Source organism: Tachypleus tridentatus, unplaced genomic scaffold (genome assembly GCF_004210375.1).
Source record: "Tachypleus tridentatus isolate NWPU-2018 unplaced genomic scaffold, ASM421037v1 Hic_cluster_1, whole genome shotgun sequence".
Lineage (NCBI taxonomy): Eukaryota > Metazoa > Arthropoda > Merostomata > Xiphosura > Limulidae > Tachypleus > Tachypleus tridentatus.
In genome coordinates, this window is record NW_027467777.1 from 2,017,013 (window position 1) to 2,033,844 (window position 16,832).

Consider the following 16,832-nt stretch of genomic DNA (forward strand, 5'->3'; position numbering starts at 1 on the left):
AATGCTGTTTTTAGACACCGTAATACGCGAATGTTATGTAACCATTAATGCAGTTTTAGACACTGTAATATGTGAATGTTATGTGCACTTTATTAATGCAGTTTTTAGACAGCGTAAGTGAATATTGTAACCATTAATGCAGTTTTGTGACACCGCAATAAGTGAATGTTATGTAACCATTAATGCCGTTTTAGACACCGTAATAAGTGAATGTTGCTGTAGCCATTAATGCAGTTTAGACACTGTAATATGCGGACTGTTATGCTAGCTATTGACGCAATCTCCCGACACCCGTAATACGTGAATGCCATGTAAGCTATTAATGCAGTTTTAGACACTGTAATACGTGGATGTTATGTAGCCATTGATTTAACTTTAGACACTGTGGCCATATGAATGTTATGTAAGCATTAATGCAGTCTTTTGTATACCGTAATAAGTGAATGCCATTAACGCAGGCTTTTTAACTGTAATATGTGAATGTTATGTAGCTATTAATGCAGGTTTAGACACTGTAATATGTGAATGTTATGTAACTATTAATGCAGTTTTTACACTGTAATATGTAAATGTTATGTAACTTTATTAATGCAGTTTTAGACACACTGTAATATGTGAATGTTATGTAACTATTAATGCAGTTTTAGACACTGTAATATGTGAATGTTATGTAACTATTAATGCAGTTTTAGACACTGTAATATGTGATAATTTATGTAACTATTAATGCAGTTTTTACACTGTAATATGTGAATGTTATGTAACTATTAATGCAGTTTTAGACACTGTAATATGTGAATGTTATGTAACCATTAATGCAGTTTTAGACACTGTAATATGTGAATGTTATGTAACCATTAATGCAGCTGGTGACACTGTGATATGTGAATTTTATGTAACTATTAATGCAGTTTCAGACACTGTAATATGTGAATGTTATGTAAGTATTAATGCAGTTTAGACACTGTAATATGTGAATGTTATGTAACTATTAATGCAGTTTTAGACACTGTAATATGTGAATGTTATGTAACCATTAACGCAGTTTTTAGACACTGTAATATGTAATGTTATATTAACCATTAATGCAGTTTTAGACACCGTACGTGGCCCTATGTAATCATTAACGTAATATGTGAATGTTATGTAACTATTAATGCAGTTTTTAGACACTGTAATGCGTGAATGTTATGTAACTATTAATGCAGTTTGCACACACTGTAATATGTGAATGTTATGTAACCATTAATGCAGTTTTAGACACCGTAATATGTGTGAATTTTATGTAACTATTAATGCAGTTTTAGAGACTGTAATATGTGAATATTATGTAAGTATTAATGCAGTTTTTGACACCGTAATATGTGAATGTTATGTAACCTATTGATAAAGTTTTAGACAGTGTAAAATGTGAATGTTGTGTAACCATTAGTTTTGCGTCAGACACTGTGATATGCGTGAATTTTATGTAACCATTAATGCAGTCTTCACACACTGTAATATGTGAATGTTATGTAACTATTAATGCAGTTTTTAGACACTGTAATATGTGAATGTTATGTAACCATTAATGCAGTTTTAGACACTGTAATAAAGTAGAATATATGTAACTATTAATGCAGTTTTAGAAACTGTAATAAGTGAATGATGTAACTATTAATGCTGTAGACAACTGTAATAAGTGAATGTTATGTAGCTATTAATGCAGGTTTAGACTCGTAATATGTGAATGTTATGTAACTATTAATGCAGGTTTAGACACTGTAATATGCGAATGTTATGTAACTATTAATGCCCTGCAATATGCGAATGTTAAAATGTACGCAGGTTTTAGACACTGTAATATGTGAATGTTATGTAACTATTAATGCAGTTTTAGACCACCGTAATATGTGAATCTTATGTAACTATTAATGCAGCTTTTACACACTGTAATATGTGAATGTTATGTAACCATTAATGCAGTTTAGACACTGTAATAATGAATGTTATGTAACTATTGATGCAGTTTTAGACACTGTAATACGTGAATGTTATGTAACTATTAATGCAGTGTTAGACACTGTAATATGTGAATGTTATGTAACTATTAATGCAGTTTTAACATTAATGCAATATGTGAATGTTATATAACTATTAATGCAGTTTTAGACACCGTAATAAAATGAATGTTATGTAACTATTAATGCAGTTTTAGACACTGTAATAAGTGAACGCTATGTAACCATTATTGTTTGCCACACCGTAATAAGAGAATGTTATGTAGCCATTAATGCAGTTCTAGACACTGTAATATGTGAATGTTATGTAACTATTAATGCAGTTTTAGACACCGTAATATGTGGATGTTATGTGTGCTATTGATGCAGTTTTAGACACTGTAATATGTGAATGTTATGTAAGCATTAATGCAGTTTGAACACTGTAATATAGAATGAATGTTATGTAGCTATTAATGCAGTTTAGACACCGTAATATGTGAATGTTATGTAGCTATTAATGCAGGTTTATACACTGTAATATGTGAATGTTATGTAACCATTAATGCAGTTTTAGACACCGTAATATGTGGATGTTATGTAGCTATTAATGCAGTTTTAGACACTGTAATACGTGAATGTTATGTAAGTATTAATGCAGTTTTAGAACACTGTAATTATGTGAATGTTATGTAACTATTGATGCACTTTTAGACACTGTAATATGTGGATGTTATGTAACCATTAATGCAGTTTTAGAGACTGTAATATGTGAATATTATGTAAAATATTAATGCAGCCTTTGACACTGTAATATGTGAATGTTATGTAACTTTATTGATAAAGTTTTAGACAGTGTAATATGTGAATGTTGTGTAACTATTAATGCAGTTTCAGACACCGTGATATGTGAATCTTATGTAACTATTAATGCAGTTTCACACACCGTAATATGTGAATGTTATGTAACTATTAATGCAGTTTTAGACACTGTAATGTGTGAATGTTATGTAACTATTAATGCAGTTTTTGAGACACTGTAATAAGTGAATATGATGTAACTATTAATGCAGTTTTAGACACCGTAATAAGTGAATGCTATGTAACTATTAATGCTGTTTTGGACACTGTAATAAGTGAATGTTATGTAGCTATTAATGCAGGTTTAGACACTGTAATATGTGAATGTTATGTAACTATTAATGCAGTTTTAGACACTGTAATATGCGAATGTTATGTAACTATTAATGCAGTTTTAGACACTGTAATATGCGAATGTTATGTAACTATTAATGCAGTTTTTAGACACTGTAATATGTGAATGTTATGCAACCATTAATACGGCATGAACACTGTAATATGTGAATGTTATGTAGCTATTAATGCAGTTTTGCACACTGTAATAAGTGAATGTTATGTAACTATTAATGCAGTTTTAGACACTGTAATATGTGAATGTTATGTAGCTATTAATGCAGTTTTAGACACTGTAATATGTGAATGTTATGTAACTATTAATGCAGTTTTAGACACTGTAATATGGTAATGTTATGTAACTATTAATGCAGTTTTACACACTGTAATATGTAAATGTTATGTAACTATTAATGCAGTTTTAGACACTGTGATATGTGAATGTTATGTAACTATTAATGCAGTTTTAGACACTGTAATATGTGAATGTTATGTAACTATTAATGCAGTTTTAGACACTGTAATATGTGAATGTTATGTAACCATTGATGCAGTTTTACACACTGTGATATGTGAATGTTATGTAACTATTGATGCAGTTTTGAGACACTGTGATATGTGAATGTTATTTAACCATTAATGCAGTTTTAGACACTGATTTTGCGTGAATGTTATGTAACTATTGATGCAGTTGTAGACACTGTGATATGTGAATTTTATGTAACTATTAATGCAGTTTTAGAGACTGTAATATGTGAATGTTATGTAAGCATTAATGCAGTTTTAGACACTGTAATACATGGAATGTTATGTAACTATTAATGCAGTTTTATGTACACCTGTAATATGTGAATGTTATGTAACCATTAATGCAGTTTTAGAGACTGTAATATGTGAATGTTATGTAACTATTAATGCATGTTTTAGACTGTAATATGTGAATGTTATGTAACTATTAATGCAGTTTTAGACACTGTAATATGTGAATGTTATGTAACTATTAATGCAGTTTTAGACACTGTAATATATGTGAATGTTATGTAACTATTAATGCAGTTTTAGACACTGTAATATGTGGATGTTATGTAACTATTAATGCAGTTTTAGAGCCTGTAATATGTGAATATTATGTAAGTATTAATAGTTTTAGACAACGCAATATGTGAATGTTATGTAACCATTGATAAAGCCTTAGACAGTGTAATATGTGAATGTTGTGTAACTGTTAATGCAGTTTCAGACACTGTGATATGTGATGTACCATGTAACCATTAATGCAGTTTCACACGGAAGTAATATGTGAATGTTACGGTAACCATTAATGCAGTTTTAGACACCGTAATAAGTGAATATTATGTAACTATTAATGCAGTTTTTAGACACTGTAATTAGTGAATGCTTATGTAACTATTAATGCAGTTTTAGACACCGTAATAAGTGAAACGTATGTAGCTATTAATGCAGTTTTTAGACACTGTAATATGTGAATGTTATGTAACCATTAATGCAGTTTTAGACACTGTAATAATGTGAATGTTATGTAACTATTAATGCAGTTTTAGACACTGTAATATGCGAATGTTATGTTAACTAATTAATGCAGTTTAGACACTGTAATATGTGAATGTTATGTAACTATTAATGCAGTTTTAGACACTGTAATATGCAGAATGTTATGTAACTATTAATGCAGTTTCACACACTGTAATATGTGAATGTTATGTAACTATTAATGCAGTTTTAGACACTGTAATATGCGGAATGTTATGTAACTATTAATGCAGTTTTAGACACTGTAATATGTGAATGTTATGTAACTATTAATGCAGTTTGTGACACTGTAATAAGTGAATTATGTAACTATTAATGCAGTTTTAGACACCGTAATATGTGAATGCTATGTAACTATTAATGCTGTTTAGACACTGTAATAAGGTGAATGTTATGTAAGCTATTAATGCAGGTTTAGACACTGTAATATGTGAATGTTATGTAACTATTAATGCAGTTTTAGACACTGTAATATGTGGATGTTATGTAGCTAATAATGCAACTTTGCGACACTGTAATATGTGAATGTTATGTAACTATTAATGCAGTTTTAGACACCGTAATATGTGGATGTTATGTAACTATTGATGCAGTTTTTTAGACACTGTAATATGTGAATGTTATGTAACTATTAATGCAGTTTTAGACACTGTAATATGTGAATGTTATGTAGCTATTAATGCAGGTTTAGACACCGTAATATGTGAATGTTATGTAGCTATTAATGCAGGTTTAGCACTGTAAATGTGAATGTTATGTAACTATTAATGCAGTTTTAGACACTGTAATATGTGGATGTTATGTAGCTATTGATGCACTTTTAGACACTGTAATATGTGAATGTTATGTAAGTATTAATGCAGTTTTAGACACCGTAATATGTGGATGTTATGTAGCTATTGATGCACTTTGTAGACACCGTAATATGTGGATGTTATGTAACTATTAATGCAGCTTTAAGAGACTGTAATATGTGAATATTATGTAAGTATTAATGCAGTTTTAGACACTGTAATATGTGAATGTTATGTAACCATTGATAAAGTTTTAGACAGTGTAATACGTGAATGTTGTGTAACTATTAATGCAGTTTCAGACACCGTGATATGTGAATCTTATGTAACTATTAATGCAGTTTCACACACTGTAATATGTGAATGTTATGTAACTATTAATGCAGTTTTAGACACTGTAATATGTGAATGTTGTATGTAACTATTAATGCAGTTTTAGACACTGTAATAGTGAATATTATGTAACTATTAATGCAGTTTTAGACACCGTAATAAGTGAATGCTATGTAACTATTAATGCTGTTTTTAGACACTGTAATATGTGAATGTTATGTAGCTATTAATGCAGGTTTAGACACTGTAATATGTGAATGTTATGTAACCATTAATGCAGTTTTAGACACTGTAATATGCGAATGTTATGTAACTATTAATGCAGTTTTAGACACTGTAATATGCGAATGTTGCGTAACTATTAATGCAGTTTTAGACACCGTAATATGTGAATGTTATGTAACTATTAATGCAGTTTTAGACACTGTAATAAGTGAATGTTATGTAGCTATTAATGCAGTTTTAGACACCGTAATATGTGAATGTTATGTAGCTATTAATGCAGTTTTAGACACTGTAATATGTGAATGTTATATAACCATTAATGCAAGTTTAGACACTGTAATATGTAAATGTTATGTAACTATTAATGCAAGTTTAGACACTGTAATATGTAAATGTTATGTAACTATTAATGCAGTTTTACACACTGTAATATGTAAATGTTATGTAACTATTAATGCAGTTTCACACACCGTGATATGTGAATGTTATGTAACTATTAATGCAGTTTTAGACACTGTAATATGTGAATGTTATGTAACTATTAATGCAGTTCTAGACACTGTAATATGTGAATGTTATGTAACTATTGATGCAGTTTTACACACTGTGATATGTGAATGTTATGTAACTATTAATGGAGTTTTAGACACTGTGATATGTGAATGTTATTTAACTATTAATGCAGTTTTAGACACTGGATTATGTGAATGTTATGTAACTATTGATGCAGTTGTAGACACTGTGATATGTGAATGTTATGTAACTATTAATGCAGTTTTAGACACTGTAATATGTGAATGTTATGTAACTATTAATGCAGTTTTAGACACTGTAATATGTGAATGTTATGTAACTATTAACGCAGTTTTAGACACTGTAATATGTGAATGTTATGTAACCATTAATGCAGTTTTAGACACTGTAATATGTGAATTTTATGTAACTATTAATGCAGTTTTAGACACCGTAATATGTGAATGTTATGTAACTATTAATGCAGTTTTAGACACTGTAATAAGTGAATATTATGTAACTATTAATGCAGTTTTAGACACCGTAATATGTGAATGCTATGTAACTATTAATGCTGTTTTAGAGCACTGTAATAAGTGAATGTTATGTAGCTATTAATGCAGGTCCAGACACTGTAATATGTGAATGTTATGTAACTATTAATGCAGTTTTAGACACTGTAATATGTGGATGTTATGTAGCTATTGATGCACTTTTAGACACTGTAATATGTGAATGTTATGTAAGCATTAATGCAGTTTTAGACACCGTAATATGTGGATGTTATGTAGCCATTGATGCACTTTTAGACACTGTAATATATGAATGTTATGTAAGTATTAATGCAGTTTTAGACACTGTAATAAGTGAATGTTATGTAGCCATTAATGCAGGTTTAGACACTGTAATATGTGAATGTTATGTAGCTATTAATGCAGGTTTAGACACTGTAATATGTGAATGTTATGTAGTAACCATTAATGCAGTTTTAGACACTGTAATATGTGGATGTTATGTAGCCATTGATGCACTTTTAGACACTGTAATATGTGAATGTTATGTAAAGTATTAATGCAGTTTTAGACACCGTAATATGTGGATGTTATGTAGCCATTGATGCACTTTTAGACACTGTAATATGTGGATGTTATGTAACCATTAATGCAGTTTAAGAGACTGTAATATGTGAATATTATGTAAGTATTAATGCAGTTTTAGACACTGTAATATGTGAATGTTATGTAACCATTGATAAAGTTTTAGACAGTGTAATACGTGAATGTTGTGTAACTATTAATGCAGTTTTCAGACACTGTGATATGTGAATCTTATGTAACTATTAATGCAGTTTCACACACCGTAATATGTGAATGTTATGTAACTTATTAATGCAGTTTTAGACACCTGTAATATGTGAATGTTATGTAACTATTAATGCAGTTTTAGACACCGTAATAAGTGAATATTATGTAACTATTAATGCAGTTTTAGACACCTGTAATAAGTGAATGCTATGTAACTATTAATGCTGTTTTGGACACTGTAATAAGTGAATGTTATGTAGCTATTAATGCAGGTTTTAGACACTGTAATATGTGAATGTTATGTAACTATTAATGCAGTTTTAGACACTGTAATATGCGAATGTTATGTAACTATTAATGCAGTTTTAGACACTGTAATATGCGAATGTTATGTAACTATTAATGCAGTTTTAGACACTGTAATATGTGAATGTTATGTAACTATTAATGCAGTTTTAGACACTGTAATAAGTGAATGTTATGTAGCTATTGATGCAGTTTTAGACACCGTAATAAGTGAATGTTATGTAGCTATTAATTGCACTTTAGACACTGTAATATGTGAATGTTATATAACTATTAATGCAAGTTTAGACACTGTAATATGTAAATGTTATGTAACTATTAATGCAAGTTTAGACACTGTAATATGTAAATGTTATGTAACTATTAATGCAGTTTTACACACTGTAATATGTAAATGTATATAACTATTAATGCAGTTTTACACACCGTGATATGTGAATGTTGTAAACTATTAATGCAGTTTTAGACACTGTAATATGTGAGATGTTATGTAACTATTAATGCAGTTCTAGACACTGTAATATGTGAATGTTATGTAACTATTGATGCAGTTTTACACACTGTGATATGTGAGATGTTATGTAACTATTGATGGAGTTTTAGACACTGTGATATGTGAATGTTATTTAACTATTAATGCAGTTTTAGACACTGGATTATGTGAATGTTATGTAACTATTGATGCAGTTGTAGACACCGTGATATGTGAATTTTATGTAACTATTAATGCAGTTTCAGAGACTGTAATATGTGAATGTTATGTAAGTATTAATGCAGTTTTAGACACTGTAATATGTGAATGTTATGTAACTATTAACGCAGTTTTAGACAGTGTAATATGTGAATGTTATGTAACTATTAATGCAGTTTTAGAGACTGTAATATGTGAATTTTATGTAACCATTAATGCAGTTTTAGACACTGTAATATGTGAATGTTATGTAACTATTAATGCAGTTTTAGACACTGTAATGTGTGAATGTTATGTAACTATTAATGCAGTTTTAGACACTGTAATATGTGAATGTTATGTAACTATTAATGCAGTTTTAGAGACTGTAATATGTGAATTTTATGTAACTATTAATGCAGTTTTAGAGACTGTAATATGTGAATATTATGTAAGTATTAATGCAGTTTTAGACACCTGTAATATGTGAATGTTATGTAACTATTGATAAAGTTTTTAGACAGTGTAATACGTGAATGTTGTGTAACTATTAATGCAGTTTCAGACACTGTGATATGTGAATTTTATGTAACTATTAATGCAGTTTCACACACTGTAATATGTGAATGTTATGTAACCATTAATGCAGTTTTAGACACTGTAATATGTGAATGTTATGTAACTATTAATGCAGTTTTAGACACCGTAATAAGTGAATATTATTATGTAACTATTAATGCAGTTTTAGACACCGTAATAAGTGAATGCTATGTAACTATTAATGCTGTTTTTTAGACACTGCGTAATAAGTGAATGTTATGTAGCTATTAATGCTGGTTTAGACACCGTAATATGTGAATGTTATGTAACTATTAATGCAGTTTTAGACACTGTAATATGCGAATGTTATGTAACTATTAATGCAGTTTAGACACCGTAATATGCGAATGTTATGTAACTATTAATGCAGTTTTAGACACTGTAATATGTGAATGTTATGTAACTATTAATGCAGTTTTAGACACTGTAATATGCGAATCTTATGTAACTATTAATGCAGTTTCACACACCGTAATATGTGAATGTTATGTAACTATTAATGCAGTTTTAGACACTGTAATATGCGAATGTTATGTAACTATTAATGCAGTTTTAGACACTGTAATATGTGAATGTTATGTAACCATTAATGCGCAGTTTAGACACCGTAATAAGTGAATATTATGTAACTATTAATGCAGTTTTAGACACCGTAATAAGTGAATGCTATGTAACCATTAATGCTGTTTTAGACACTGTAATAAGTGAATGTTATGTAGCTAATAATGCAGGTCTAGACACCGTAATATGTGAATGTTATGTAACCATTAATGCAGTTTTAGACACCGTAATATGTGGATGTTATGTAGCTATTGATGCACTTTTAGACACTGTAATATGTGAATGTTATGTAAGTATTAATGCAGTTTTAGACACTCGTAATAAGTGAATGTTATGTAGCTATTAATGCAGGTTTAGACACCGTAATATGTGAATGTTATAGTAGCTATTATTTGCAGGTTTTAGACACCGTAATATGTGAATGTTATGTAACTATTAATGCAGTTTTAGACACCGTAATATGTGGATGTTATGTAGCTGATGCACTTTTAGACACACTGTAATATGTGAATGTTATGTAAGTATTAATGCAGTTTTAGACACTGTAATATGTGGATGTTATGTAGCCATTGATGCACTTTTAGACACTGTAATATGTGGATGTTATGTAACTATTAATGCAGTTTAAGAGACTGTAATATGTGAATATTATGTAAGTATTAATGCAGTTTTAGACACTGTAATATGTGGAATGTTATGTAACTATTGATAAAGTTTTTAGACAGTGTAATACGTGAATGTTGTGTAACTATTAATGCAGTTTCAGACACTGTGATATGTGAATCTTATGTAACTATTAATGCAGTTTCACACACTGTAATATGTGAATGTTATGTAACTATTAATGCAGTTTTAGACACTGTAATATGTGAATGTTATGTAACTATTAATGCAGTTTTAGACACTGTAATAAGTGAATATTATGTAACTATTAATGCAGTTTTAGACACTGTAATAAGTGAATGCTATGTAACTATTAATGCTGTTTTGGACACCGTAATAAGTGAATGTTATGTAGCTATTAATGCAGGTTTAGACACTGTAATATGTGAATGTTATGTAACTATTAATGCAGTTTTAGACACTGTAATATGCGAATGTTATGTAACTATTAATGCAGTTTTAGACACTGTAATATGCGAATGTTATGTAACTATTAATGCAGTTTTAGAACACCGTAATATGTGAATGTTATGTAACTATTAATGCAGTTTTAGACACTGTAATAAGTGAATGTTATGTAGCTATTGATGCAGTTTTAGACACTGTAATAAGTGAATGTTATGTAGCTATTAATGCACTTTTAGACACTGTAATATGTGAATGTTATATAACTATTAATGCAAGTTTAGACACTGTAATATGTAAATGTTATGTAACTATTAATGCAAGTTTAGACACTGTAATATGTAAATGTTATGTAACTATTAATGCAGTTTTACACACTGTAATATGTAAATGTTATGTAACTATTAATGCAGTTTTACACACTGTGATATGTGAATGTTATGTAACTATTAATGCAGTTTTAGACACCGTAATATGTGAATGTTATGTAACTATTAATGCAGTTCTAGACACTGTAATATGTGAATGTTATGTAACTATTGATGCAGTTTTACACACCGTGATATGTGAATGTTATGTAACTATTGATGCAGTTTTAGACACTGTGATATGTGAATGTTATTTAACTATTAATGCAGTTTTAGACACTGGATTATGTGAATGTTATGTAACTATTGATGCAGTTGTAGACACTGTGATATGTGAATTTTATGTAACTATTAATGCAGTTTCAGAGACTGTAATATGTGAATGTTATGTAAGTATTAATGCAGTTTTAGACACCGTAATATGTGAATGTTATGTAACTATTAACGCAGTTTTAGACACTGTAATATGTGAATGTTATGTAACCATTAATGCAGTTTTAGAGACTGTAATATGTGAATTTTATGTAACTATTAATGCAGTTTTAGACACTGTAATATGTGAATGTTATGTAACTATTAATGCAGTTTTAGACACTGTAATGTGTGAATGTTATGTAACTATTAATGCAGTTTTAGACACTGTAATATGTGAATGTTATGTAACTATTAATGCAGTTTTAGAGACTGTAATATGTGAATTTTATGTAACTATTAATGCAGTTTTAGAGACTGTAATATGTGAATATTATGTAAGTATTAATGCAGTTTTAGACACCGTAATATGTGAATGTTATGTAACTATTGATAAAGTTTTAGACAGTGTAATACGTGAATGTTGTGTAACTATTAATGCAGTTTCAGACACTGTGATATGTGAATTTATGTAACTATTAATGCAGTTTCACACACTGTAATATGTGAATGTTATGTAACTATTAATGCAGTTTTAGACACTGTAATATGTGAATGTTATGTAACTATTAATGCAGTTTAGACACTGTAATAAGTGAATATTATGTAACTATTAATGCAGTTTTGAACACTGTAATAAGTGAATGCTATGTAACTATTAATGCTGTTTAGACACTAATAAATTGAATGTTATGTAGCTATTAATGCTGGTTTAGACACTGTAATATGTGAATGTTATGTATCTATTAATGCAGTTTTAGACACTGTAATATGCGAATGTTATGTAACTATTAATGCAGTTTAGACACTGTAATATGCGAATGTTATGTAACTATTAATGCAGTTTTAGACACTGTAATATGTGAATGTTATGTAACTATTAATGCAGTTTTAGACACTGTAATATGCGAATCTTATGTAACTATTAATGCAGTTTCACACTGTAATATGTGAATGTTATGTAACTATTAATGCAGTTTTAGACACTGTAATATGCGAATGTTATGTAACTATTAATGCAGTTTTAGACACTGTAATATGTGAATGTTATGTAACTATTAATGCAGTTTTAGACACTGTAATAAGTGAATATTATGTAACTATTAATGCAGTTTTAGACACTGTAATAAGTGAATGCTATGTAACTATTAATGCTGTTTTAGACACTGTAATAAGTGAATGTTATGTAGTTATTAATGTCTAGACACTGTAATATGTGAATGTTATGTAACTACTAATGCAGTTTTAGACACTGTAATATGTGGATGTTATGTAGCTATTGATGCAACTTTAGACACTGTAATATGTGAATGTTATGTAAGTATTAATGCAGTTTTAGACACTGTAATATGTGGATGTTATGTAGCTATTAATGCACTTTTAGACACTGTAATATGTGAATGTTATGTAACTATTAATGCAGTTTTAGACACTGTAATAAGTGAATGTTATGTAGCTATTAATGCAGGTTTAGACACTGTAATATGTGAATGTTATGTAGCTATTAATGCAGGTTTAGACACTGTAATATGTGAATGTTATGTAACTATTAATGCAGTTTTAGACACTGTAATATGTGGATGTTATGTAGCTATTGATGCACTTTTAGACACTGTAATATGTGAATGTTATGTAAGTATTAATGCAGCCTTTAGACACTGTAATATGTGGATGTTATGTAGCTATTGATGCACCTTTTGACACTGTAATATGTGGATGTTATGTAACTATTAATGCAGTTTAAGAGACTGTAATATGTGAATATTATGTAAGTATTAATGCAGTTTTAGACACTGTAATATGTGAATGTTATGTAACTATTGATAAAGTTTTAGACAGTGTAATACGTGAATGTTATGTAACTATTAATGCAGTTTCAGACACTGTGATATGTGAATCTTATGTAACTATTAATGCAGTTTCACACAACTGTAATATGTGAATGTTATGTAACTATTAATGCAGTTTTAGACACTGTAATATGTGAATGTTATGTAACTATTAATGCAGTTTTAGACACTGTAATAAGTGAATATTATGTAACTATTAATGCAGTTTTAGACACTGTAATAAGTGAATGCTATGTAACTATTAATGCTGTTTTGGACACTGTAATAAGTGAATGTTATGTAGCTATTAATGCAGGTTTAGACACTGTAATATGTGAATGTTATGTAACTATTAATGCAGTTTTAGACACTGTAATATGTGAATGTTATGTAACTATTAATGCAGTTTTAGACACTGTAATATGCGAATGTTATGTAACTATTAATGCAGTTTTAGACACTGTAATATGTGAATGTTATGTAACTATTAATGCAGTTTTAGACACTGTAATAAGTGAATGTTATGTAGCTATTAATGCACTTTTAGACACTGTAATATGTGAATGTTATATAACTATTAATGCAAGTTTAGACACTGTAATATGTAAATGTTATGTAACTATTAATGCAGTTTTAGACACTGTAATATGTAAATGTTATGTAACTATTAATGCAGTTTTGAATGCACACCTGTAATATGTAAATGTTATATAACTATTAATGCAGTTTTACACACTGTGATATGTGAATGTTATGTAACTATTAATGCAGTTTTAGACACTGTAATATGTGAATGTTATGTAACTATTAATGCAGTTCTAGACACTGTAATATGTGAATGTTATGTAACTATTGATGCAGTTTTAGACACTGTGATATGTGAATGTTATGTAACTATTGATGCAGTTTTAGACACTGTGATATGTGAATGTTATTTAACTATTAATGCAGTTTTAGACACTGGATTATGTGAATGTTATGTAACTATTAATGCAGTTGTAGACACTGTGATATGTGATTTTATGTAATTTATTAATGCAGTTTTAGAGACTGTAATATGTGAATGTTATGTAAGTATTAATGCAGTTTTAGACACTGTAATATGTGAATGTTATGTAACTATTAACGCAGTTTTAGACACTGTAATATGTGAATGTTATGTAACTATTAATGCAGTTTTAGAGACCGTAATATGTGAATTGCATGTAACCATTAATGCAGTTTTGACACTGTAATAGCGTGAATGTTATGTAACTATTAATGCAGTTTTAGACACTGTAATATGTGAATGTTATGTAACTATTAATGCAGTTTTAGACACTGTAATATGTGAATGTTATGTAACTATTAATGCAGTTTTAGACACTGTAATATGTGAATGTTATGTAATTATTAATGCAGTTTTAGACACTGTAATATGTGAATATTATGTAACTATTAATGCAGTTTTAGACACTGTAATATGTGAATGTTATGTAACTATTGATAAGCTTTTAGACACTGTAATATGTGAACGTTATGGTAACTATTAATGCAGTTTCGAACACTGTAATATGTGAAGATGTTATGTAACGGCTATTAATGCAGTTTCACACACTGTAATATGTGAATGTTATGTAACTATTAATGCTTCGCGCCAAACATGCTCGCCCTTCCAGCCGTGGGGGCTTTATAATGTGACGGTCAATCGCACTATTCGTCAAAACCTACCACATTAACTAGTTTACGAACTATTCGTGCAGGGTGTATGTTTTTGAATTGTTGGTCTCTTTCATTTATAGAGTTATTCTCGTCTTTATAAACAGAATATCAGTAAAAAAAATTAAAAACTTATGGTGTTAAGGCCTGATGTGTCGCGTGTTCTGCTACAGCTGACGAGTTTCGTCGAATTCATGGTTCATCAGAAACTGGTTATTTCAGAAGAATCTTGAGAAACATGAATGTATTTTTATGGTGCCTGAAACTGAGACGGAAACTGCATAACCGCCATGGGACATCATAAAACTGAACATGTGACATTCTTTAAATAAAGAGCTTAGTACACCTTATATTGAAAACCACGTGTCAATTATTCCTGTTATTTAAGAAATACTACTAAAACAAATTTATTGGCGACGTTAAACGGCATGTGAAAGACAGCGTACACGTCACGTGATTCGTTATGTGTAATGTCATATAAGAGCCATCGTACAAAATTATATCCAGTCCGTTTTGAATAGGTCATTTACAATGTCCATCGGTTTTCTGAACACAGTCGTTTTGAAAAGCGGAATGAACTTTTAAACATCAAGTTTAATTCAGTCACGTTAACAGCCGTTATTGTGTGTATACCTTTTACAAACCAGTGAAGAATAATTACAATCACATTTGTCATAAGATATCAGTGTTAGGCCTGTTACATTTGTAAACACTGTTCTTAATCTAGTCGCTTAGGGATTTTTAAAAATTAGAATTGGGTATTATAAAAGTAGTATTTCAACCACACTATATTTTTTCATATCCATTTACGACGACGCATTTCGCCCAATCCAGGGCTCATCAGGCCTGCTAGGATACAATGAACAAGTCCTTACTCACAGAAATGACTGTGTGAACGTTATTGTGGTTGTAATTTTCAAATTCTGTTCAGGTTTCAAAACTATAAATTAAGGAGATGCAATCGAAAAGAAAAGAATATTTTGTTGTTAAGCGAAAATCTATAAAGAGATTATCTGTGCTGTTCCCACCATGTGTGTTGAAACCAGTTACTATTGTTGTAAATCTCCGCAGAAATTCCGCTGTGCCACTGGATGGGGGAGATAAATGGGAGAATCATAAATTGATGAAAACACTCAAAACCGTCACAATAGCAGATCTTGGAACTCTGTACCAGATTCAGATTATATTGAAACTTTTAGGTCGAATAAATACCTGGATCAAATTACCAAACATCACTGTAAATGACACGAGATCTATTTAAATAGATAAGATACATCTGATGTAAAAAACCCGATCTTATATCTCAGGAATCTTCATAAGATCTTGACACGTGGTAGGTTTAAAAGTTCGTTTTTAACACGTAATTTTTAACGTTTAGCTTCAGGGTCTTGACACGTGGTGGGTTTCAAACTTCTTTTTTAACACGTA